Below are 23239 nucleotides of genomic sequence, written 5' to 3' on the forward strand. Positions count from 1 at the left end.
GCTGGGACAATTCCATCCTATGTGTTGACTTTCTATCCAGGACGGATTCACTGTGCGGTGGCCCCAGAGCTCCTCTCATTTATTGACAGGTTTTCAAATCCTGATGTCTATGGAGAAGTTTAGGTTCCTCCGTTCTCTCCAAAGTCATCTGAGATAACAGAATGAAAACCATTTTCAGGGGAAAAGAAGTTTCTGGAAAGAAGTAATCCTGGTCTGTGTCATGTCAACAATTCTGAGTCTCTGTAAGAAGCCCAGTTTTATCCTGTGGGTGTGAATTCAAACTATTCTTCAGGGCTGAAGTTCAGATGATACACCCCTCTTGGAGCCCTTCCTTGGCCCCTAGCTAGCCAGGTCTACTGAGAATGCCTATGGCCTTTGTCACGCACACTCTACAAGTGTGTCTGCACGCAGCTCTCATTGCTCTCTTGCTGGATGACTGATGGCTCTGTACACGGAAGCATAAAATAATTTTTAAATAAAAGAATAAATGAATGAGTGTTACTTTGCCTTAGTGTTTGCGGCAGTTGAAGGGTTGAAACCAGGGTCCTGTGCACGCAAGGCTGGCACAGTTTAGGGTAAATTTGATTGCAGGGACTTTCCCTCCTGCAACATTTAAACACAGTAAGATCCTACAACAGTTTCTGAGGACCAGCCAGCTCTCCACTGCGGACCACATATTCCAAGATGCAATTGGTCTCTTCAGGTAAAATGATTTACCAACTTAGAGCTTGCTGTAAATGTTGAAACAGGTTAAAAAAAAATAAGCCAAGCTACGTACACTTGTTTAGTTTTAAATGCAGAAATAAAAGGTCAGCAGCAAGTTAGTTCTGGGGAGTGGACTGGGGATAGGAGGTTGGGAATTCAGACCACACTTTATACCGTATCTTAAAGCTCTCTCAGACATTGTAAAATGTCTTAGCCAAAGCATATTATGTTTAAAAGTGAGGTTTTCAGTTTAAAGGCATGCGCACTTATTTAATCATGCACTAGAATACATCTCACTGCTGGAAAAAAAATGGAGTTTCAAGATTAAGTGACTTTCTCTTAAAGTCAGAAAAGAGTACATTATGCAACAAAACATGAGAGAGAGTGGGATGGTAATCAAGTTTGATTCTCCTTCCTCATCATTAATCTACCGGTAACATATTAAGTGCACAGCCTGGACCAGCCCAGGTCCTACTGTGAGACCCTTCACATCGCAAGGGCTGTGTGCTCTCCATAGGTGACAAGCTCCACAAAGACATCAACACCATTCAATAATGAAATGTGCAAGCGTCTTCCTGATCTCCATTCACCTCAACAGACTGGCGGGCAGAAACGGGTTTCTTAACATTTTTCTCCCGTTTGCACTGGTTAGAAATCAAATCGAATGACAGTGTGATGATAATATTTTATTTTCTGAGGCATCTCAGGAACATGGAGACAGATAAGTACTGTCTTTGGCCAAAACCAATTCTTTAGTGTTCTTTTTTTCCCTCTCTTTCTTTAACTTATGTCGTGCAGTGATTCATTTTTATAACACTTGAGAGAGAGAATCGATGTCTTATATGGACTGCCTTGGATGACTAGGAAAAATAAAAAACAATGTCTGATTCCTACAGATCTTTCTCTAAGCAAGAGTGTTCACACTCTTGGACTATACCAAGAGCACTTAGATCTGTTTTTCCAAGACTTTGCTTTGACAGCTCTTTGGAAAGATGGCATCAACTTAGATAAAAATTCAACTACCTATAGCAGCCTCTTGCCTGGCTCTCCAGCAACAAGAGCCTTTCAGCCTGTCAAGCGGGCTGTGAATTTATTGCATCCCAGAAACTACCGGGCAGAAATGGCTGTCAGCCTGGCTTCAAATCCTAGGGTTCAAGTGGACCTTCAAAGTCGGCTAGTCAACAAGCTTCCATCCCTTGGAGTCCCTGTGTGGGCTGTCTCTGTGTGCTCGCACAGGATGAGTGACAGAGCTCTGAAGGTCCTCGTTCACTCAGGTGATGGGTCTCTGCTGTCTAAATCCCCTTTCCCTCTCTCTCCTAACTCAGCCTCCTATCCCCTAAAGCTCGGCTGAAGCCCCGGATGCTTTCCCCGATCTCCACGGGCTAGTCTGTCTTTCATGTCTGTCCTGCCTGCCCGGTACTTGGCACACATTTCACGTGGGTCTTTGCTATCCTTCAATCTAATCGTTAGGTTCCCAAGGCAGGCCACAACCTTTCCTGCCATCTGCCCTCAGGGCACCTTGTACCATACACTAAGATATCCATTAACTATGCAACTACGTCTCTTTCCCTAACGGGAGCACGTGGCCCTGCTTGGGTGAATTTGGAAGTCATGTATTCACGGGCATCAGTTAAGTTTCCAGTCACTGGAGTTCATTCAGTGAACAGGCGGATGTTAGAGTATGAGATGGGTGTGAGGGCTGTGTGAATATTTGTTTTTGTGATGTGTGTATGGAGAGGATGGGATATTGAACCAATCCAAGCCTGTATGAGTATTTGCGAGTATGCAGTTATGTGTTACACAGTGTGTGTGGGCACACGACTCTGTACGCATGTACCGGCAGACATGCTTCCGGACACAAACGATCGTCTTCGTTCTCATTCTCATCAGCCTCCTCTCTAGTCTTCCCATGCTACCCGAATTTACTCGGCCGGAGATCTCCAAGTATTTCAAACACCAGGAAAACATTTTATATTTTTCTTTCTTTTCCTCCCAGCCCTCCTTCCCTCTCTCTCTCCCTCCTCCTTCCTTCTCTCCCTTCCTTGCTTTTCTTCCCCCTCCTCCTTTTTTCAATTTTTTTTGTTTGTTTTTGTATAAAAGGTTTTCTATGTAGTCTTGGCTGTCTCGGAACTCACTCTGTAGCCAGGGTCACCATGAACTTAGAAGTCCCGGCTCTGCCTCCCAAGAGCTGGGATTAAGGGCCTGAACCACTCCTGCCTGACTATGTTTTTCTTATATATTATAGGCATCTATTCTTAGCAATCTATGCATTAAATATTAAAGGCAAATCTGTGTGTGTGTGTGTGTGTGTGTGTGTGTGTGTGTGTGTGTGTGTGTGTGGAGAGAATGGGATATTGAACCCAAGTCAAGGTAAGAAACACAGGCCCCGGAAGAAGACCTATCATTTAGTCTTTAAGTCTCAGGAGCCCGTCTTGTTTACCAGGTGCTACATATGGACTCCGCTTGGCAGACCACTTTCCTCAGGCCTAACTGTCTCTACTCTGCTCTCCCTTCTGACTCCAAGAAACACGCCCTGCTGAGGGTTAGGGCTGGAGGAATTGAAGCAAACGCAAGCAATGAATTGGGTGTTAGGTGTGTGTCCTTTTGCCCATGATTTGTGTTGCCGTTGCTGATTTCTAGGAGGTAGAAAGTTCTAGAGGAAAAGAAGAAAGCGGTGGGTGCTGAGCTCTGAAACATTAGGCCACTGGAGTAAGATGGCTTCGGGAGGTCAGACTTGGGACAGAGGAGAACCCGCCTTTGTTCTCTGCATGTAGTTACTTTGCAGTTCATTGGTGGGGAAGCTCAGTGAAGAGCTGGACTCTGGCCACGCCTCAGAAATGGCAGCAGATGCCTTCAGCAACGGACAGCAACCCCGCCTTTGAAGCCGCACTTGCTAACTGTGCTTACTTGGCCTCCATTTCCTCCTAATGACACAGACTTGAAAACAGCTGTGAGAGTCTTAGACATCTGCTCAAGATAGGTGTCCAGATTGCCTCTTCAAGGAGAACATGGCAGGAGGTGAGGGAAAGCAAAGCAGGTCACCTAAGCTCAGTGCCACAGAGCAGCACATCATACGGCAACTGTGCCGTGAAGCCACTGTCTCCTGTCTGCCACTACTAGAGAGTCACCACATCAAAGCCCGAAGGACCCCAGTGACACTTCACACTACTGTCTGCGCTCACACCCACTCTGCCCATCAGCTGAGGGCGGCCCAAGGGACCGGACGAACGACTCCAGGGCTGAAGGCATGAGGTCTGATCCCTAAGGTTTTCACTTTCCTATCTAGAAGGAAGCACGGGGAAGAGTTTCAGCCTGGCACTTCCTCTTTGTGCCACGAGAGCTCCACATTAGGGCAGTGGGGTTGGATGAGGTCAGAGCCAATGTACATGGAGCCTATGGCGTCAGATTCCAGAAACTTGCTTCAGCCATACACGCCGAGGGCAGAGAGCTCAGTAAGCAACCAGAGAGCTTCCTGCCAGACCCTACTGGGTGAGAAGGCTGGCTCCTGCCCTCCGGGGCTCAGGATCTCGTGTTTGGCCGAGGAAGAGCAAGTTTCTTCACTGTGAGGGCCCTTGGGCATTTTGTCCTGAAATCCTCTGAATATGGCGTGGTAGTGTGTTTGTGGTTCTCGTCAGCCAGGAAAGGGTGGTCCAAGTGACAAGGACAGAAGAGGGAATCCCCACATTAGGAAGGAATGTAAATCAAAGTCACATAAGGTTTACTAACTGTATCAACAGCTGCCACTATGATTGGTGGGGACAAGTGACATATCCGAAAGTGTCCAAGATGCCAAGTCACAGAAACAAGGGGGGGAACCCCCAGGGACAAGTACGGAGCAAATAAACAAAATGGATTCCAACTGAACTCGGGGCGTACTTGGCTTTTGTGTGTCTCCGCAGTCCCTTAGGGACTGTCCCTTTCACATTGTCCTTTCTTTGAGGATAATCTATACAGTCATCTTAACTCTCAAAAAATCCCACAAGATGAGTGGACTGAGAGACAGAGCCCTCCAGCCGGCTGTCCACACCAGCCCTCCGTTTCTACAGCCTTCCCCGGAGGCTCTCAACACTCCTGTCATCTCCAGGGCCAGGTGTAAACAGAGACAACCACCCCTCATCGCTAGGATGGCTAAGAACACAGGGAGAAGGAGAGGGGGGAGACTGAGCCTGGACCCTCTGAGTGGCAGTAATGGTGGGTGAGTCACAGAGATGCCCTATGGCGGGAGGGAAGCTCCAGATAGAACCCGTGCTGCTCCCAGATTCCCGTAGTCACTCCCTCAGCTTCAGTTTCTGGCGTCAGGAAGAGGTGGGTATCTAGCCTGCAGAGTCAGGGTGCTGCCGTCCTCCAAAGCACACAGTGGGACCTCAAGGATGGGAACTGTTATTACAACCTTGACGTGCACCCCAGGAGACTCAAACCAAACCACCGAGAATATGGAGCCTGTCAGGCCTTAGCCGTTACCCATAGCATGTAGCTTGAGTTGAACTTCAAGAAACAGGAAGCAGTGAGTGGACTGTGCAGGCCAACAGACGCAGCTAAGGTGGGGACAGCCACTAGATCTGCCATGACATCTGAGCATGTGTCTTTATTTAAGTCCGATTATAGAACTATACGCAAAGTTAGGCTGGTGATACATGTCTATTATCCTACTACTTGGGAGCTGAGGCAGGAGCATCACTTTGCCTTCAGGACCATTCTGAATTACATAGTGAGTTCCAGGCTAGCCAGTGCTCCAGAATGAGACCATCTCAAAAAACAAAAACAAAAACAACAAAAAACTAACCAACCAACAAACAAAAACCCCAAACAAACAAATCAAAACCAAAGCCAGAACAAATATATAAATCAATTGAATTTAATATTAATTGAAATGAGTCGAATCTTTTCTTCCCAGACAATGCGGACAGTTTTTTGTTTGTCCGTTTTTTAAAGTTACACACATTTTTAGGACTCACTGCCAAATAAGCCCAGACAGGCAGGCCTAATTCTCTGGGGTCCAAGTCTGACTCGGGATTAATGGGGAGACTCCATGTTACGATTCGCAGGTATTTGTAGATTCCTGCTACAGCACGAACATGTGAGAGCAGCAGAACTTGTGGGTTTGCTCCCTGCCCTGTTTAATAAGAACAGGCTGTGGTTTGGAGGAAATCTGTCAGAACCAGGACACGGCATCCCCAGTCCCAGTGGAAAACCTCCCAAAGCTAAACGTGGCTGTGAGATATTCGGCTGCTAAGAAATACTGAGGGGGCTGGAGAGGTGTCCCATGCCTGCAGTCCCCGTTCTTGGAAGGCTGAGGCAGGAAGACCAGTCTGAGGCCAACCTGGGCCACACGGTATTTAGTAAAATCTTTCCGAAAGAGAGAAGGAAAGAAAATGTTGGGGTGGGGGAGGGTAGACGGGGAAGGGAAGGGAGAGGACACAAAATTCAGAGAGGATGTAAAAAGGAAGTGAGTCGGGTGGCTGCCTGGCTGCATTCCCCAGTGTTGTGAGCTCACAAACCTGACGACACTTCCTGAAGGTGTCCACCCAGACTGGCCACAAGGGGGCATGAGAGCCAACGTCTTGGCTTTTGTTTTCTTTTTTCCCCCTGGATTCTCTCTGACTGAGAACACATTGGGGGAGGACCCAGAGGGCAGAGGCACTACTGGATGAGTCCTTGTGGCTCAGTGCCACAGGAGCAGTGACTCAGGCACTTCATCCTTGGGTGTCTCAAAACCGTGCGAGAGCCGGCACAAAGGTCTCCCTCGCTTTCTAAGCACATTCCTGCTCTGCCTGTGAATTATTACACCGGGGACGGGGAGGAGGGCGGAACAAACCAGTATCCTAAACTGACACTAGCGGCGCAAACCCCGAAGGAGTCTGTGGTGGGTACGGAGCAGAGCGCAGGTCCATCTTCAGGGGGTCAGGTCAAGGTCAAGATGGTGCCCTTGGCATAAATGACGAGAGTGGCTGGCTCTCAATGCCTGGTTTCTCAGGTAAGAGCCAAGCCTCATATACCCGGCTGCAGGCTGGCTTGGGGACTGTCGTACCAGACCATCGGCGTGGTGGAACTTTCCGATCAGCAGAACACTGCCCCAAGACCATATCTGGACTTAAACCTCAGGCATCACCAGGCACCACCAGGCAGCATGGCAGAGGTAAGACAGGCTCATCTTAAATCACAAAAGGTTTCCAACTGTCCGCTGACCCAGCAGCTGAGTCAGGCTGTTATTTCAAGTTCAGCTAAGTCCTCACTTTGTTGAAAGATTTTTGAGGGAAATTACTATTTTATTTATAAACTTGCAGTAGAATATGAATTTCGAAGTATTAATATTTCTGTTTGACATTGGGATGAGATGTTACTTCAAAGATGTTCCTACCTCAAGGCCTCTCTAGGAGGAGGTGTCCTCCGCGCAAGGCTCCTCTCAGAGGAGCCTTCCCTCTGCCTCTCTCACTTGTAGTACATGGGACAGTGTTAGGCCAATAAAATGCAACTCACTCAAAGAAGGATGGAAAATAAGCTCTTTAAATATCTGAACTGATAACATACATCCAGACCTGTAACATTCATCAGATAACAAAAGCCCCCGTGAACACTCACTTGGCAATAACACGCAGCCAAGGGCTTCAGGGCCTCTGCTTTTGAGCTCTGCCTTGCCTCTCATAGACAACAGACCACTTGTGATCTTCAGTGTTAGTATCTTTTTGGCAGAGCAAACCTTGGTAATGCTGATAAGGTGACGTGAACTCACTCTTGTTGGTCCTTGTCACCGGCGCTCCTTGTACCGGGCCGCATTGCTCTTGTGCCCAGATTTCAGTTTTGCTAGCAATGTGTTTGATTCCTTCTTTACATTCAACTTAGTTTTCATGAAGCATTTCTCGCACTCACTTTACTATGTACGGTTAAGCCACAGTTATGTGATCATAGTAAGAACAGTAAACACAAGGGACTGTTGACCTAACCAGAATGATGGGGCACCGCGGAACGTCGAAGGAGCGTGTTCAGGAATTACACCGCCGCCAAGGGCCTGCGAGGAGGCCTCGAGTACTCCAGGAGGAGTGGGCACAGCAACGGCTGGCAGCTTAGGACAGTAGTGGCTACCCTGTGGTAGAAAGGCCTCAAACGCTGCAGGCTCGGCCTTCGTGAAACAGAAAATCTGAGCTGAAATGGTGGTGCACGCCTGTGAGCCAGCAGCTGGGAGACAGAGGCAGGAGGGTCAGAAGTTCAAGGCCAGCTTCAGCTACCTATTGAGTTCAGGGTTGGGGCAGGGGGGCAGCCTGTGCTATGTGAGTCCATGTGTCAAAACAAAAACAAGAGAAATAAGAGAAGTGAAAAAAAAAGGAGAGGAAGGGGGAGGGGAGGGATGTGCAGGGGGGGAGGGGAAGGAAAGCAGAGGGGAGGTGAAAGAAGAGGGGAGAGAAAGGGGAAAAGGGAGGAGAACAGGGCAGGGGAAGGGCAGAGAAGAGGGGAGGGGAGGAGGAGAAGGGGAAGGCAGGGAAGGAGAGGGAAGAGAGCAGTAGGCAGGGGAGGGGAAAGGGATGGGGGTGGGGAAGGCAGGACAGGGGACAAGAGGGGATGGGAGAGGAGAGGAGAAGTGAGGTGAGGAGAACAGAGAGGAAAAAAGATGTGAGGTAAGGAGAGGGGAGAAGAGGAAAGAGAGGAGAGGAGAGGAGAGGAGAGGAGAGGAGAGGAGAGGAGAGGAGAGGAGAGGAGAGGAGAGGAAAGGAGAGGAAGTACTTCCTCCGATTCCAAGAGGTCTCTGAAAAGCACCCCAAGCACTGTGCTTTTGTTACAGGCAGCCTAGTGACCCTGGGGTCAAAAATCTACTCCAAGTAGCAAAGAAAAGAAAGTAGCACCATTTGAAAGAAGAATTTTAAAAGACAGCATGGGCGTGTATCCCTCAGGCCCTCGGGCAACAGGCAACCGCGGTTTTAACTGGGACACAAAAGTACGAGGCAGGAAGGGAAAGGAAGGATTCCACTGCCTTTCCTGGGAACTTTGCTCATCAAAAAGATACACTCTCACGAAGTGAAAAGTCAACCCACTTGCTTGGCAAAGACCCAGGTCTGTGGGGGCTTCCAGTGAATCAACAGGGAACAGACAGGGGATACCATAGAGTAACCGCTGAAAGCCGGAAGCAGGCCCCATCCCCAGGAAAAATCCCCCTGCGTAAGAGCTACACAGGAGAAATGCAAAGCTGTCAGGGAAACAGAGACTCGGCCCGCATGAAGCCCGGATGAGTCTTTAAGAATCTGTCAATCTAATGGTGTTGGTACATCTGCTTTCTCAGTACTTAGGAAGCTGAGGCAGGAGAATGACAAGTGCCAGCCAGCCTGGGCTACATAAATAAACTTTAGGCTAGCGGTGACTCGCAATCTAAAAAAGAAATCATAGTAGAAAATATTCAAACAAACAAGCAGCATGCTACATATATACACACAGTGAAAGATCGGAAAAGAGGGACTCAGATACTGTGTACCACAATATTCAACGCAGTGTTAACCTCAGTAATAGCAAGGAAGAAAAGAACTCAAATGTACACCAACGGATCAACAAGATGTGGTCTGTACATGGTGGAATATCACTTAGCCTTAAAAAAAATAGGAGATGCTGAAACACGTTACAGCACGGAAGAGACCTAAGGCTGCCACACGGAGGGGCCGACCTCATTACAACCAAACACCATGACTCTAACTGTTCTGATCAAATCCACGTGAACATCGTGGATGATGGCTGCCAGGGGTGGGAGAGACAGGGAAGGAGGTAAGTGGAGTGTTTGAAAGCTCTGGTGTTTCTGTTGGGAGAGGTGAAGCGTTTAAGATGGGTGGTAGTGAAGACTGTTCTCGAAAGGGAATATTTAAACATCTTTACACTTAAATGGCAGATTCAATGTTATATGTGTGTGTGTGTGTGTATATATATATATATATATATATATATCATATACAACTCAGAGCAGCTAAAAATGGGAAAGAGATGAGTAACACTCGGTTTGGCAAGGGTGTGCAGCAGCTGCCTGTCTCAGACACCAGGCGGCGGGAGCAGGAGCCATGGGTCACTCGGAACACGGTATTTACCAAGGCTGTGCGGCTGAGGGCTTTGAGACTCAGGAGGCACACGGTCAACATCACCGCACACCTTTGCACACCAGCACCCCGAACCCCACTATTCACTGTGATGTTTTACTGCACAATCACTGGACTGAGGAGCACTGCATCCCCACTGATAGTAGGGCGGCGGATGGATACAGTCAGCCACAGGCTACTGGACAATAAAAACGAGCAAGCAATAAACAGCCTGCGCCAGTATCAGAAGCCTCCTGTTCGGTTAGAGAAAGAAGATGTGAAAGAGGGTGTTCCACGGGAATGTAAGGAAAACACATTCCGTTCTTGGAAGCCAAGCAGGCGGGAGGGGGTGGGCTGGGAGGGAGCCTCTCCGGGACGAGCCCTGCTCCGCTTCTCCATCTGGATGTTGAGTATCTTCCCTCTGTGAGGGTTTGGCAAGCTGCACACTTGGGGGCATTTTTCTGTCGATGCTACTTGAATAAAAACTTAGCAGAGCTGCCCTATGCTGTGCTACATGCAATGAAGCATTCACGATAGCCTTCGGGACCCAGAGTGTGGGGAACATACGCCCTATTGGAACGCTGGCAGTGCAGAGCAGAGCATGCAGTTCCAAGCAGAGCGGAAGGCACCGGCAGGAAGCTTTATACAAGGGCCAAGTACAGGTGAGCCAGCCAAAGCTACCGGAAGGCGTTTTAGCACATTTTCCTCGTCAAATTCATTCTGGCATCTAATCACATTTGAATGTCCGAGAATATTCACCTGATCGCTAAGCTCCATGAACTCAGACAGTCTGTGTGCTTTCTCTAGAGCAGATCACAGTGCAGAGCCACATGTGTCAAATACCAAAGCCATTTGTTTAATTACAGTACATCCTAATGCTAAAGCTGTTTAACAGTAAGGAAAGTTCAGGGAGTTACAAACAATAAATCCCCAAACTGCACAGTGTGTGTGTCTGTAGGTAAAAGCATCACTTGAGCCCCGGAGTTCGAAGCCAGCCTGGGCAACATGTAAAGAGCCTATCTAAAGGCAATAAAGATCAATCAATCAAAATGAGGGCAACGGCGGTGCATCTACGCATAGATTTAAAGCGAGGCTGGAGAGATGGCTCGGCGTAGGGTCCGAGCTGCTTTTCCACAGGATGTAAGTTTGACTCCCAGTCCCTATGTTGGGTGGCTCACAACCACTTGTAACCCCAGCTCTGAATATCCAACTCCCCCTTCTGACCTCTGTGGGGACAAACACACACACACACACACACACACACACACACACACACACACGAAAACAAATTTTTAAAAAGCTTAAAGCATGCTAGATGTTAGGTAAACCAAGTAACGTCCCTAGTTTTTGTTCTAGAACTCCCAACCAGGGTCTTCGGGAATCTCAGAGTTGGTGTCAATGTCAGGGAAAATATGTGAAGTACAGATAAGAAAACAGGTAATCGGGGACACAATTCTGTGCCTAGCCACATCTGAACAAGCATGGCAAGTGGCCTTCAGCTAAACCTGTGGGTGCTGTGACCCAGAGCAGGGCAATGGGTAGGAGAAACATAGACCCCTCCCCTTGTCTCAGCTCCTCAAACATCCCTATAGCCACCTCCTGATGAACTACTACAGGGGCAGCTCTGTCTCTCACCTGCAACCTCTTTTGTACCTACAGATATTTGAGGCACACAAAGCAGACCGTACGACGGATACATTAAGTGGAATCCAGACTCCATGAGTTATCTGTCGATGGTAGTCTCCCTAAGTCAATCATGGTACAGCCAGGTCCATGAGCAACCTGCAAGTGCGAGGCCATCTTCAGACTCTGTAAGAGGCATCTGCAGTAAAGGCTGGCCAGCAGGAGCCTCTGGGAGTTTCCTGAGTGTGGGCAGACAGTCTGGATTTAGGAGTCATTTCCTGTGCTCGTGAGACTCATTGGATATACAAAGTGAACCACCAGGCACTATTCTGGATCTGTCATTAACTATGCAATTTTGGTCACATTTTCTGAGTACCCTCAGCCTCCACCCCATCTTTGAACCAATAAACAGTAGCAGCCTATCTTCAGACTTATCACCCTGTGACTCTCTAACCCATGTGTTTTGCCAACACCAAAGTCAACCCCCTTTAAACTCACCCCATGACATCCTGTTCTGCTATCTTTAGACTCCATGGGCCCTCACTTTTCTTCTGGTGTATCACACAGCATAATAATCAGGTGACTGAATTGGGGGTGTCACCTGTCTGCCAAAGGATACTAATGACTTTGCTCACACTGTATTTTTCAGAAATGACAGCATGTAACCTTTGCTTTGTCCGTTGGTTCACTGAATGGTTCATAAATGCAACGGCAAAGTACTTGGAGCCATCCTGGACTGGACACTGTGGTGGCCATCCAGGAACACAGTGCACTAAAGCCAGGCCACACCCTCAGGGTGTGCGTGCTCTGTGGGAATGCACAACTAAATGCAACTAAAATACAATATAATTCTACCAGGAAGATCTGTGCGTGTGGAAGGCAGAGGGAAGGGGCCAGGAGATAAGGATGAGCGACGCAGAAGGAGGGGACATATCTGATGGAGTGAGGTTGGGAGTCAGAGGCACGGAGACAAGAGCTAGAAGACAGTGTCCCACGCGATTCTCAGAAAAACCGCTGATGGTTACCAACCTCAGAGTAAAAAGAAACCCCGGAGAGTTCGGGTTTTCTAAGCATCGGGCTTCAGAAGGAGTAGAGTGGGACCTTTATTTAGCACCAAGTCACCCACCTAAACACTCTCCTGTCTTCCGCCAAGGAGCAGCAGCTCCCAGTATCTTAATCTTGGTTCCTGCTGCCCAAACTTGGTCCCTGGGGTGGGGGTGGGGGACTAAGTGGGAGCATAGTTACAAAGCCAAAAAAACTGGAGAGTACACACAGAGTAAGATTATTTATATGGGGGCATCTTTACTGGGAGGAAGTGCGCCTCTATCGTGTCTCGGTGTCTCAGACTAAGGCACAACTCGTTTTCGCTCCTCTAGTCCAATTAGCTGTGTATTTTTAGCACGTGTTATATAAGGCTCATCTGCCCAAATTCTCTGGCTTGAGGCCTTTTCTTCCTTTGCGTTTCACTGGCGGACTGACCCGCGTGGTAGGATGACGAGCAGATCATGACAAGTCTGTAAATAGCTTGCCCAGGGAGGGGTGGACGGAAAGAGCCCTGGAGATGAAGGGAGGCTCGTATCTGGTGTGCTGGTGGCTAAATCTATCCCTTCTAAAAGGGGAAAGCAAAGGGAACGCGCAATTCCAAACTGAGCCGTAGAGCGTCAGGAAAAGCTGCTCCGTCTACAGTGAGCACAGGTATCCAGAAGCACAACCAAGGCAGGTGCCACTCAGCAGCGCTGCTGGAGAAGCCACCGGGTGGCCTCTGTGGTGGCCAGGGCCTCTGTCGGCTGAAGCAGAGTTTGATGCTGGTAGAACATGAAGTGGTTTTGCTCCCACAAAAACACCTCGCCTTTCTCAGGAGTCATCGTAAGGCTCCGTCTTCACTTCCGCACCCTGGATGCTGGAGGGGCTGAAGAGGGAGCATGGGCGATGAACCCAGAGAAGCTCGCCATTCTGGTTCAGTGTGAAGCAATCAGGAGTCTAAACTATGTCGGAGGCCAGACCACTTACCCTACATTCTGTTTGCAGAAACCACTGCTTAAGCCGTCCATCATACCCTAACCAGGTCTTTCTAGATCAGTGGCTCTCAACCTGTGGGTCACGGCCCCTTTGGCAAACCTCGGTCTCCTGCAGTGTTCACATTGTGAATCATAACAGTAGGACAATCACAGTTATGAAGTAGCAGTGAAATAATTTTATGGTTGGGGTCACCACAACATGAGGGACTGTGTTAAAGGGAAGGTTGAGAACCACTGCTCTACAACCCGTTACTTAAAGAACGGAGCCTAGAAAGGCTTTTAGGGATGGAAGAGAGGGCTTTAGAAGTCAAGGGATTAACAGCTAGGGGTGATACCTTACAGCCCTCCAAATGACATTCAGAAGCCAGACAGCCTTCCCGGAGTTCTCTAGGCACATCGAAAGCAGGCCTGAGTACACGGGAACCCATCAATCCCCACTGCCCAGGCAGGCCTACACCCTCTTTGTGCCTCTAGTGAAGGTGACACAACGGGCAGCAGCTGTCTCAGAAGGCACGCACATGTGCAGAGTCCGGGATATTTCCGAGACCCTCTGAAGTCACTCTACATCTAACGGAAAAGCGAAGCGGTGCCTTCCCCACACCCGTCAGCACGGGGTAATTCTGTGCTTATCTACGTAGTGAAGGAGAAGCAGCTCTCTCCGAAGGGCTGCCTTCCTGCTGGAGTTCTGGAGATGAACTTCCTTCTCCTGCTCTCTTCCCCTGATCTGAAGTGGCACAGCAGGTGGCGTACCCTCGGGCTAACACAGCCCGGTGCTGCTGCCTGTGAACGTGAGGTCCAGGTTCTGCCTCCGGTGCTAGAAGCCGTCCTAGCTGTTCTTGTCAGACAGACTCGGACTTTCATCTCTGTGCTGTGCAACCTTGGGGGATGGAGTTCTGCTTATGCAATAGTTTTTGACTACGTAAAGCAGAGGTACTAACTCCTGCTCCCCAGGAGGCTGTGAGGACTCAAGGAGGAAGGCACATGGAAGTCATTAGCACAGTCTGGCCCAACAAGGCAATGTGAGGTGTGTGTGTGTGTGTGTGTGTGCGTGTGTGTGTGTGTGTGTGTGTGTGAATATGTGGGGTGTGTGTATGTGTGAATATGTGGAGTGTGTGTATGTGTGTAAATGTGTGGTTTGTGTGCATGTGTGAATGTAGTGTGTGTGTGTGAATGTGTGTGTGTGAATATGTGGGGTGTGTGTATGTTTGAATATGAATGCGGGTGTGTGTGTGTAGTGGTGTGTGTGAATGTGGTGTGTGTGTGTGTGTGTAGTGGTGTATGTGTGTGAATGTGTGTGAATGTGTGTGTATATGTGAATTACTATCAGTCCTTATTATAATCTCAGTGTGAAATGTTCCTTTACAAACTTACGTGTTTTTTCAAACTTGGTCCTCAGTTATTGAATATTTGGGGAGGTTACAGAACCTTGAGGAGGCTGACCTGGTTAATGGAGGTGGGTCACTGAACTCTGGCTTTTGAGGGTCATATCTAGGCCCTGCCCTGGTCCCAACTCTTTACTCCCTGTTTTGGTTCCCACATGAGAAGGTCTACCATAGGCTTCCATCACGCCATGCCATTCCTGCCATGATGGCCTGACTCTTAAGTTGCCTGTCTGGTGTCTTGTTAGAACAGTGGAAAGGGTAACTGACAGTCTTCCCATTTTCTGGGCTCCAACGGCAAGGAAAACCATCTAAGCTCACTGACTCACAAATGATCTTTTAGCTCCCTTTGTCCAACCTGCTTGCCCTAAAGTGTAGACACAATCTGAGCTCAGCTCTGTCCTGGGCTCTACTTCTCAGCCTAGACTCCACACACAAACTCTTACAGAATCCCTTGGGCCTAGAAACCCTTCTCAGCCTAAACACTTCCAGCAACACTTATCTATGACAGTGACAAGAGAAAGGGATAAAGTGACAAGGTATAAAGGGGAAAAGGCTCTGATGTACAAATTCTTCTTGATCTTAGCCTATCTTTTAACTGGAGACAATTAAGATCAAATATGATTATCTACATCAAAGAGGCATTAAATTGTCAGTACTATGTAAGCACAGATCTCTTCTGTTCTTTACTACCACCCCTGTCACTACACAGACCACTGTCACTAAAAGACCCGTATTACTACAAAGACCACCTTCACTACTTAGACCATCATCATTATGAAGACCACCATTACTACAAAGATCACCTTTACTACAAAGACCATTACTATAAAGACCACCATTACTACAAAGACCACCTTCACTACTTAGACCATCATCACTATGAAGACCACCATTTCTACAAAGACCACCATTACTACAAAGACCACTGTCACCAAAGGACTCCTGTCACTACAAATACCACCATCACTATAAAGTTCACTGTCACTAAAAGACCCCATGTCACTACAAAGACCACCATCGCTACCCACTGTAGGAGGTTGGTCTGGTGCGGCTTGCATTAAAATGCTAAATTCTGAACCCCCAAGATCTGGTTCCTCCAAGATGTGCAGATCCTCATGCATACCAGCTTTTGTTGTGTAAACCCTGTCCCCCAAGTTATCCATGATTAGATAATAAAGATGCCTATAGCCTATAGCAAGGCAGAAGAGAGGTGGGCGGAGCTGAAGGTTCCCAGGCTTGGGTCTCAGGCAGAGATGAGAAAAGGAGAAAGGAGAGGGAGGAGGAAGAAGTCATCATGGGGCAGGTGGACCTGATGGAGTAGGAGCGGCCCAGGAAGAATAAAGCAAGTGACATCACAGGGCTATTGAGGGAAGGAGACAAAATAGCATAGAGGTCTGATATTTGCCCAGCTCTAATGCCTCAAGGCTTTTTATAAATATAAAGATTTGTGTCTTCTGCTTCAGAGCTAAATGATCTAAGGTGGGGTAGGGACCCCCAATTAATATTTACTGCAACAAACCCCATCATTATCATTATAATTCCCACCATGACCATTAACTTCGGGGCAATGACCGACACTGTCACCACCATGCTTACATCATTACCTCCATCACCATCTATCATCACAACTCCCACTATCCACGTTCTTTGCAAAGGCACCACCATCATCTGAACAAAGGACTCTTACAAGGTGAGTACACATGCGACTGGCAGGTCTGCCTGCTTCCTTCTCTCTGTGTAATTAAAGCTCACAGTGGCCTCGCTTGAATCGGGTGGTTATGCATGGCGGCAGCCCTGAAACATTGCAGATTCCTCCTTGCCTCCCTGACCCTATCATCCTGGCTTGGGCCCTAGAGGAAGGAAAATTCAAGATTAGCTAGCCAAGTTTCCATGCATATCATTACAGGCCCCAGCAGTCAGCTGCTGAACAGCAGACGGAAAACTCATGCCTGCCAACCTTGTCATTTTTCAGAGTTTTGGAGTTATTTATATCACACAAGCCTGTGAAATAGAAAGTCCCCAGCTTCCTTGGCTATAAAAGAATCCCGTATAGTGCTTCTTTAGAAACTTCTACCCCAAACCGGGCAGTAGTTGGCATACACCTTCAATCCCAGCATTTGGGAGACAGAGGCAGGCAGAACTCTGAGTTCAAGGCCAGCTTGGTCTACACAGCCACACAGAGAAACCCCGTCTCAAAAACAAAAGACAAAAATCAAACAAACAAAAAAACCAAAAAACAAGAAAACCAAACCAAACCAACCGATCAAACAGCAACTGCCAAAACTATCCCAAAGCGGATGGTACTAATATTTGCTCGTCCTGATTGTCTCCACCTAAGTGACGTCTGCTCTGTGCCCACACTGAAGCTCTACCCTTACAGTATTCCTAAACTGGGGCCAGCGAAGGTTAGCTCAGCCTCCTGATGTTATGGCGAAATCTTAACACCCTACAGCTAATCCCACCCACTGTTGGGAATCTGCTCAGGAGTGACAGCTCCTGAAGGCCTTGGAGAGAGAGAGAGAGAGAGAGAGAGAGAGAGAGAGAGAGAGAGAGAGAGAGAGAGAGAACTGTTTCTAGTGACCTCAGTCCAAACAGTCCTTGCCAAGACAGTGCTGCCTGTGCTGGTTACTACCAGGTATCAACTTGGCAGGCTCAGCAGCCACCTAGGAGACAGTCCTCAGAGCATGTCTACCAGGGACGGTCAAGGTTAAATCAATTGAGGAGGGAAGATCCCAGCCCAGGTGGGTTTGGGTCCTGGATTGCAAGAAAGGGAAAACAAGCTGGGCCCCAGCAATCCCAACGTCTGCTTCCTGACTGTGGGCACAAGGTGAGCAGCTGCCTCAGCCTCCTGCCCTAAGGGCTTCCCCATCCTGCACCTCGACCCCTTGAATCGTGAGTCGAAATAGCCCTTCTCCTTTAAGTTGTCAGGCCAAGTTCCAGCTGTACACACTGTCCCTTGCGCTCGCTGCTTAGCTGGGCAGACCTCAATAGACAGCATACACTTGCTGGTAATAATTTGTGATAAAAATGCATGGTGCTTGAAAGAGCAGGTGAGGTGTCAGGGCAATTTGTTTGCTCACCGAGCCCCTTAGAAAGGAAACTGCTGAAGCCCATAAATAAGAAATTCGACATCTTAAAACAATCTTCTGCCTGACTGCCCCAAATTACACTCCAGGTATTTCTACTTCAAGGGCCTAGGAACTGACTCTGGAAGCAACCTGGGTACCATTAAACCCGCAGCCCACTCTGTCAATCAGCGGCCTGACTCTCTTCACAGCACCCTCAGCTGTATGTTGTCTACCTATTCAGTCATGGCTTCCACGACCTCAGACCCTGGGACCTGTGGCTTGATAAGCCTGGAGTGAGTCCTCCAGGGACCCCATAGTTTCTGCCCAGGCCAGACTGCCTTTGGAAGCCCGGACATGCCCCACAGGGCATGTTTCATCCAAGTTCTGCGTACAGCCTCACGTCTCCCATGAACTCATTCCTGTAGAACTCTGCTAACACTAGTGCAGGTAAAAGCACTCAGTAACATGGAGTACCAGGTGCAAAAGCAGCATTTATTGAGGGCACTCATTGTGCTAAACAACTTTCCAAACACCTTGCATGTGGGATAGCAAGGTGGTCATGTTACTCTCTCTGGTGAGTTAACAACTCCTCGAAGGCCCCAGTGTAGGAAAGACGTAGGGGCTGATTGTCATGAAGTCTACATTTCCAGTCTCTGAGCCATCCTACTTCCACAGAACACAGCACGGCATTCGGGATGGCTCAGTGGGCCAGGGCCGTCCTCCGCCCTCCGCCCTTTACCTGCCTACGACCAGTAGCTGACCTGCTAAGGAAGCCTAAATTTGGTACAAGGGGGTCTTTTTGTAGACATGACTGCACTAGTTTTTTCTGTCTCTAAACAAAAATATGTAACTTTCCCTTAAAAAAAAGATTAAGAAACAAATTATTAACAAATGATTTAGTAAGCAAATGGCCAGGTAGGGTATGAGCAGCTGATTCAAAAAGAGGTGTTTGCTTACTTGCTTTCTGGTTTTAGGGTTTTCTTTCTTTTTTCTTTTCTTTTTTTTTGTTTGGTTGTATATTTTGAGAGAAAATCTTACTGTGTAGCTCTGGCTTGCCTATGTAGACCAGGCTAGCCTTGGAACTCTGGGAGATCTGCCTGCCTCTGCCTCCAGAGTACTGGGATTAGAAGCAAGCACCACCACCCCTGGCTGTGTAAAAGTTCCTGGCACACTCTAAGTCATGGGGGAGGAAAACAGAGGGAGTGAATGCAGTTCCACAAATTGGGTCTATTTGCTTTGGAAACCAGGGTGTCCCAACTGCCTCTGCCTCTTTCGGCATCTCTGAGGAACCTAGAACCAAGCAAAGTCAAGTTTAAATCTCGAACTTCCAGTAAGTGCCTCTCCTGTTTTGCTGCTGTACCCAAGGGTAAACAGCTCTGTTCGCCTTGCTTCTCCTCATGCCTGTTATATTCCAAACTCCTCCATCCACACCACCTTTGCCTTCTAGGCTCTCCTGGGAGAGACCTTCCCTCTATCTCCTCAGCTCATAGCCACCCATCCTTAAGGGCAAGATCAGACCACTCCTCACACAGTTCTCCCCAGCCCCTGAACCTCTGGGGTAGCTCCCTCATCTGCCCCACCCCAGCTCTGAGCCTCTAGGCTGGCTCCCTGATCTGCCCCCTCTCCCAGTCTGGACATCGGTGTCATAAAGGCAGGATTTAATCATACACTCCCACACATGGCTTCACTAGTGTTGCTTTGATGCATCTCATACGTCTGTGTCTGCCACAGCACATCAGAGAGGCTCGAGAACACAGCTTGGCCACAGACACACGTGCTAGATTAGCATAAACACCCCTCGCTGCTTACCGCTCTGCCATTGCAGAGATGACAACTGTAGGCTGAGTCACATGTCTTAGCTGTGAAGAGACACCCCTCTCCCTCAGGCCTCACGCTGCGAGCCTCAGAGAACCAAACCAATGGCTTTTCCGTGGGGGCACAGACTGGGGCACAGCAACATAGTTGTGGGCAATGTAGTTGGTTCTATTCTCCAGATTGTTCTGAACCCCTATGGCCAGCTCTGGGGGTTGTCAAACCATAGACTTATAACATCGTCACTTTCTACAGCACTGGCAGTGCCATGGTCTCTCCACACAAACTCGATGCCCTCCTCTGCACTCAGGGACTCCCACTCCTCTATTTCTCCCAGACAAATAGCCACTCTGAAGGAACTGAAGGGCTGGGGTATTTTTCACCTTTCTTATAAATCCCAAAGAATCGTGTGCCCTCACAATCCAGGGGTTATTGGGGCATTGTCCTTTGCACCCTTGTTGTTTCTGATCACTAATGTATAAAGGATATCCCTTCAAGTTAGCGGGGATGATTAACAGAGTACTGGAGCCCCCAGAGAAGGCTCCAGAGATAGTCAGGCCTTCAAGCCCATCCCCACATTGCTGAGATCTACACACACCCACTAGCCAGCAGGCTGTGTCTCAACTCCATGATAATCTCCAGGCAACGGAGAACAGCTGCTTAGCAACACCAGCAACAGGATCAGCATGGACGTCTCTATTAGAGATCTGCTCCTGCCTCCTGGTAGGTACCCATGAGACAGGAACCCAGGGAGCCATGGTCAGGCAGAAACTGGACTGTCTCTTGGAGCAACTGAGGCAGCAGGGCTCGAGAATAAGGCCAGTGGGATGGGAGACAGCAGGATATCCTGGAATTAAAAAGGGGACCTGAGGCCTTGCTTCTCACTCCTCTTCCCATTACTTGAGAAGCTTTGCCCCTTGCCATGAGGCAGTTTTGATTTAGACACCATGCTGTCAGGGGCTTAGTCAAGAGAGGTGGCTCTCTAACCCTAGCTTTCATCCCCAGCCATAGAGTCAACTAACAATAATAAAAATGTCTTTTAAATTGTCCATCTGTGGTACTATGCATATTTTTCTTGCCGTTCCTTAAACAATATGAACGTTACAACTGTTTACATTGCCTTCTAGACGTGTTAGGAGTTATAAGTGATGTGTAAATCATTGGGAGGCTACGTCACGTTCCGTGAAAATATCACACACACCCTTTTATCCACACAGATTGATGTATCTGTGGAGTCAGGTGTCAAGACAGTGGAAGGGTTAGCAGGGCTTTAACCACTATTAAACAGACTTTCTTGGAACTCAGTCGCTCAGGGAGTACGTGGGGCTGCTTGAATGGCCATTACCCAATTCCAGAGCCGAAGAAGAGGGGCCTTTGTCTAGAAGAAAGACAAAGCTCTCCAGGTTTTTGTAGCAGTCAGATAGGGAGGTGTGTGTGTGGAGCAAGCTTTGTGTCTGTAGCTGGTGTTGACTGCTACTGTGGTAAATGATGCTCTTACTTACTAAGGCGGCAGGCAGTACAGACACCAGTTACGTGAGGTCACATGGAGCGGCCCAGAAACTTGTTGACCCGAAATCTGGGTGGAGGGAGGGGTGGATAGAGAAGGCAATTTTCAGCAAATCAAGGGGTTGATGGACCACATAACACCTCATAGCAGAACGTAATGGCTCTCTGTCTTGAGCCAATTTTATTTTTATTTTTAATAATCTCTCTTCTGTGTGTGTGTGTGTGTGTGTGTGTGTGTGTGTGTGTGTTGCCTGTGCCTATGAAGGCCAGAAGAGAGCATAGCATCTCCCAGACCTGAAGTTACAAATTGTTGCGAGCCACCCAACATTGGTGCTTAGAACGTAACTCGGCTCCCTCTGTAAGAACAACACATACAATTCTAATCTATCTCTCCATCCACCTTCTAGAGATTTTACATATTCATGCTACAGAAATTCTCTGGTCAGAGATAACCTCAATAGATGATGTCATCATTCATGACATCATGATGGTGTCATTATGACATCATGAGGATATCATGATGACATCAATTGATGTCAACAGAGATTTCACCACACATGCCATCCCCACCATCATCTCACACTCTAACCGCCCAGGGTAACCTCAGCTCATTAGCAGTCATAGCCACACCATGAAGTACCCTTAAGACACTATAGTCCTATGAAGGGGAATTTCTCCCTCAGAAAAAACCTGTTCTTGAGCTCAAAGAGCCCTGACCACCTGAACATCATTGAAATGCCTGTTATTTGTCCCAGGCAAGGGAGCATCTAGACACATGCTACTAATAGTTCTGATCCAATTCCCTACCAGTAAACCAACTCTCAAAGCAACTTACAAACGATTTGACTGCTTTTATATTTAAATTATACATTTACTTTATGTATAATTTTATGTATATAATGTACTTTATACATTCAAATAATTCAGCCCAAAGCAAAAAAGAAAAATACATTCTGAGCCCCTTTTGTAAATCAGTAGGCGTTCCCCTCCTTTGTCACAGGACGGTGACAACCCAGCCTTCTCCACCTGTGGTTCATATAATACATGGAGGGAAGTCTTAGTGTATCAGGATTGCCAGCCTAGGGCTCTGGGTCCTGGGCACCATGCTCCACTACTGACCCAACTCTGTGACTCTGGGCAAATGACAGTTCTGTTCTGTGACAACGTTTCCTAACCTAGAAAGTGAGGCCGGGGCCAGGCCAGGTGGTCCATACCTGGTTGTCCTGTACCTGGCAGGTAGCGGTTACACGAGCCGCTGTCTCAAAAGAAAAGGAGTATAGGGGTGGCAGCAGTAAGAAATTCTCTGGGGTGTTGTATGGGGCACCTGGCATGTAAGCATCCCTTTAATAAAGCAAGGGTAAGGGCACCTGAGTGTGTGTCTGTGAACCATCGCCTGCCTGCATGTGTGTCTGTGAACCACTCTCTTGCCTGCATGTGTGTCTGTGAACCACTCTCTTGCCTGCATGTGTGTCTGTGAACCACTGGCCTGCCTGCATGTGTGTCTGTGAACCATTCGCACGCTTGGTGCCCAAGGAGACCAGAAGAGGGTATTGGATGTCCTGGAGCTGGAGTTACAGGTGGTTGTAAGCTGTTGTGTGGGAGCTGGGTATGGCGCCCCCGTCCTGTGGAAGAACAGTTCCTACTCACAGAGCCATCTCTTTAGCCCCATAACTTTTTTTAACAGGTCTCACTGTGCACCCTTGGGTCCCCTGGGTCTATTCTCTATGTAGACCAGACCGGCCTTCCTTTACAGAATTCAAGCTCGTTTCCGCTTCCCTGGTGCTATGACTAAAGGTGTGCACTACCAGGCCCCAACCACGGATGTCTCCTTTCTGTAACGTCTGGCAAGCCTTGCCATTGCCTCTAAGAAGCCGCAGGAGTTCAGCCCCTGCTTTTCCCTGGGCCAGCCCTTCCTCACGGGTTCCTCGGGAGCTCCACCGGAGCCTTGCTCTGGAGAAAGCAGTCATCTCACACCTGTGTGGCCATACCCTTCCGTGTTTGGTTCCCAAGTTTGCCATCTGATTGGTCACTTCCGCCTTGTGAGAATACTTTGGAGGTGGACATTGTGCAAAGGCAAGCTC

The 23239-nt window shown here is 48.3% G+C and overlaps 1 protein-coding gene and 1 long non-coding RNA gene across 3 annotated transcripts in view; one reads left to right on the forward strand and one right to left on the reverse strand.

The window, feature by feature from the left end:
- Prkce (protein kinase C, epsilon) overlaps positions 1-23239 on the reverse strand; it is a 486882-nt gene that overhangs the window by 205135 nt on the left and 258508 nt on the right. The window lies entirely within an intron of this gene.
- Prkcel1 (protein kinase C, epsilon like 1) lies at positions 6562-11794 on the forward strand. The gene is made up of 2 exons (NR_144425.1): positions 6562-6841; positions 11409-11794. It is a non-coding gene; the product is annotated as a protein kinase C, epsilon like 1 (long non-coding RNA).

Source organism: Rattus norvegicus, chromosome 6 (assembly GCF_036323735.1).
Source record: "Rattus norvegicus strain BN/NHsdMcwi chromosome 6, GRCr8, whole genome shotgun sequence".
In the NCBI taxonomy this organism is placed as follows: Eukaryota; Metazoa; Chordata; class Mammalia; order Rodentia; family Muridae; genus Rattus; species Rattus norvegicus.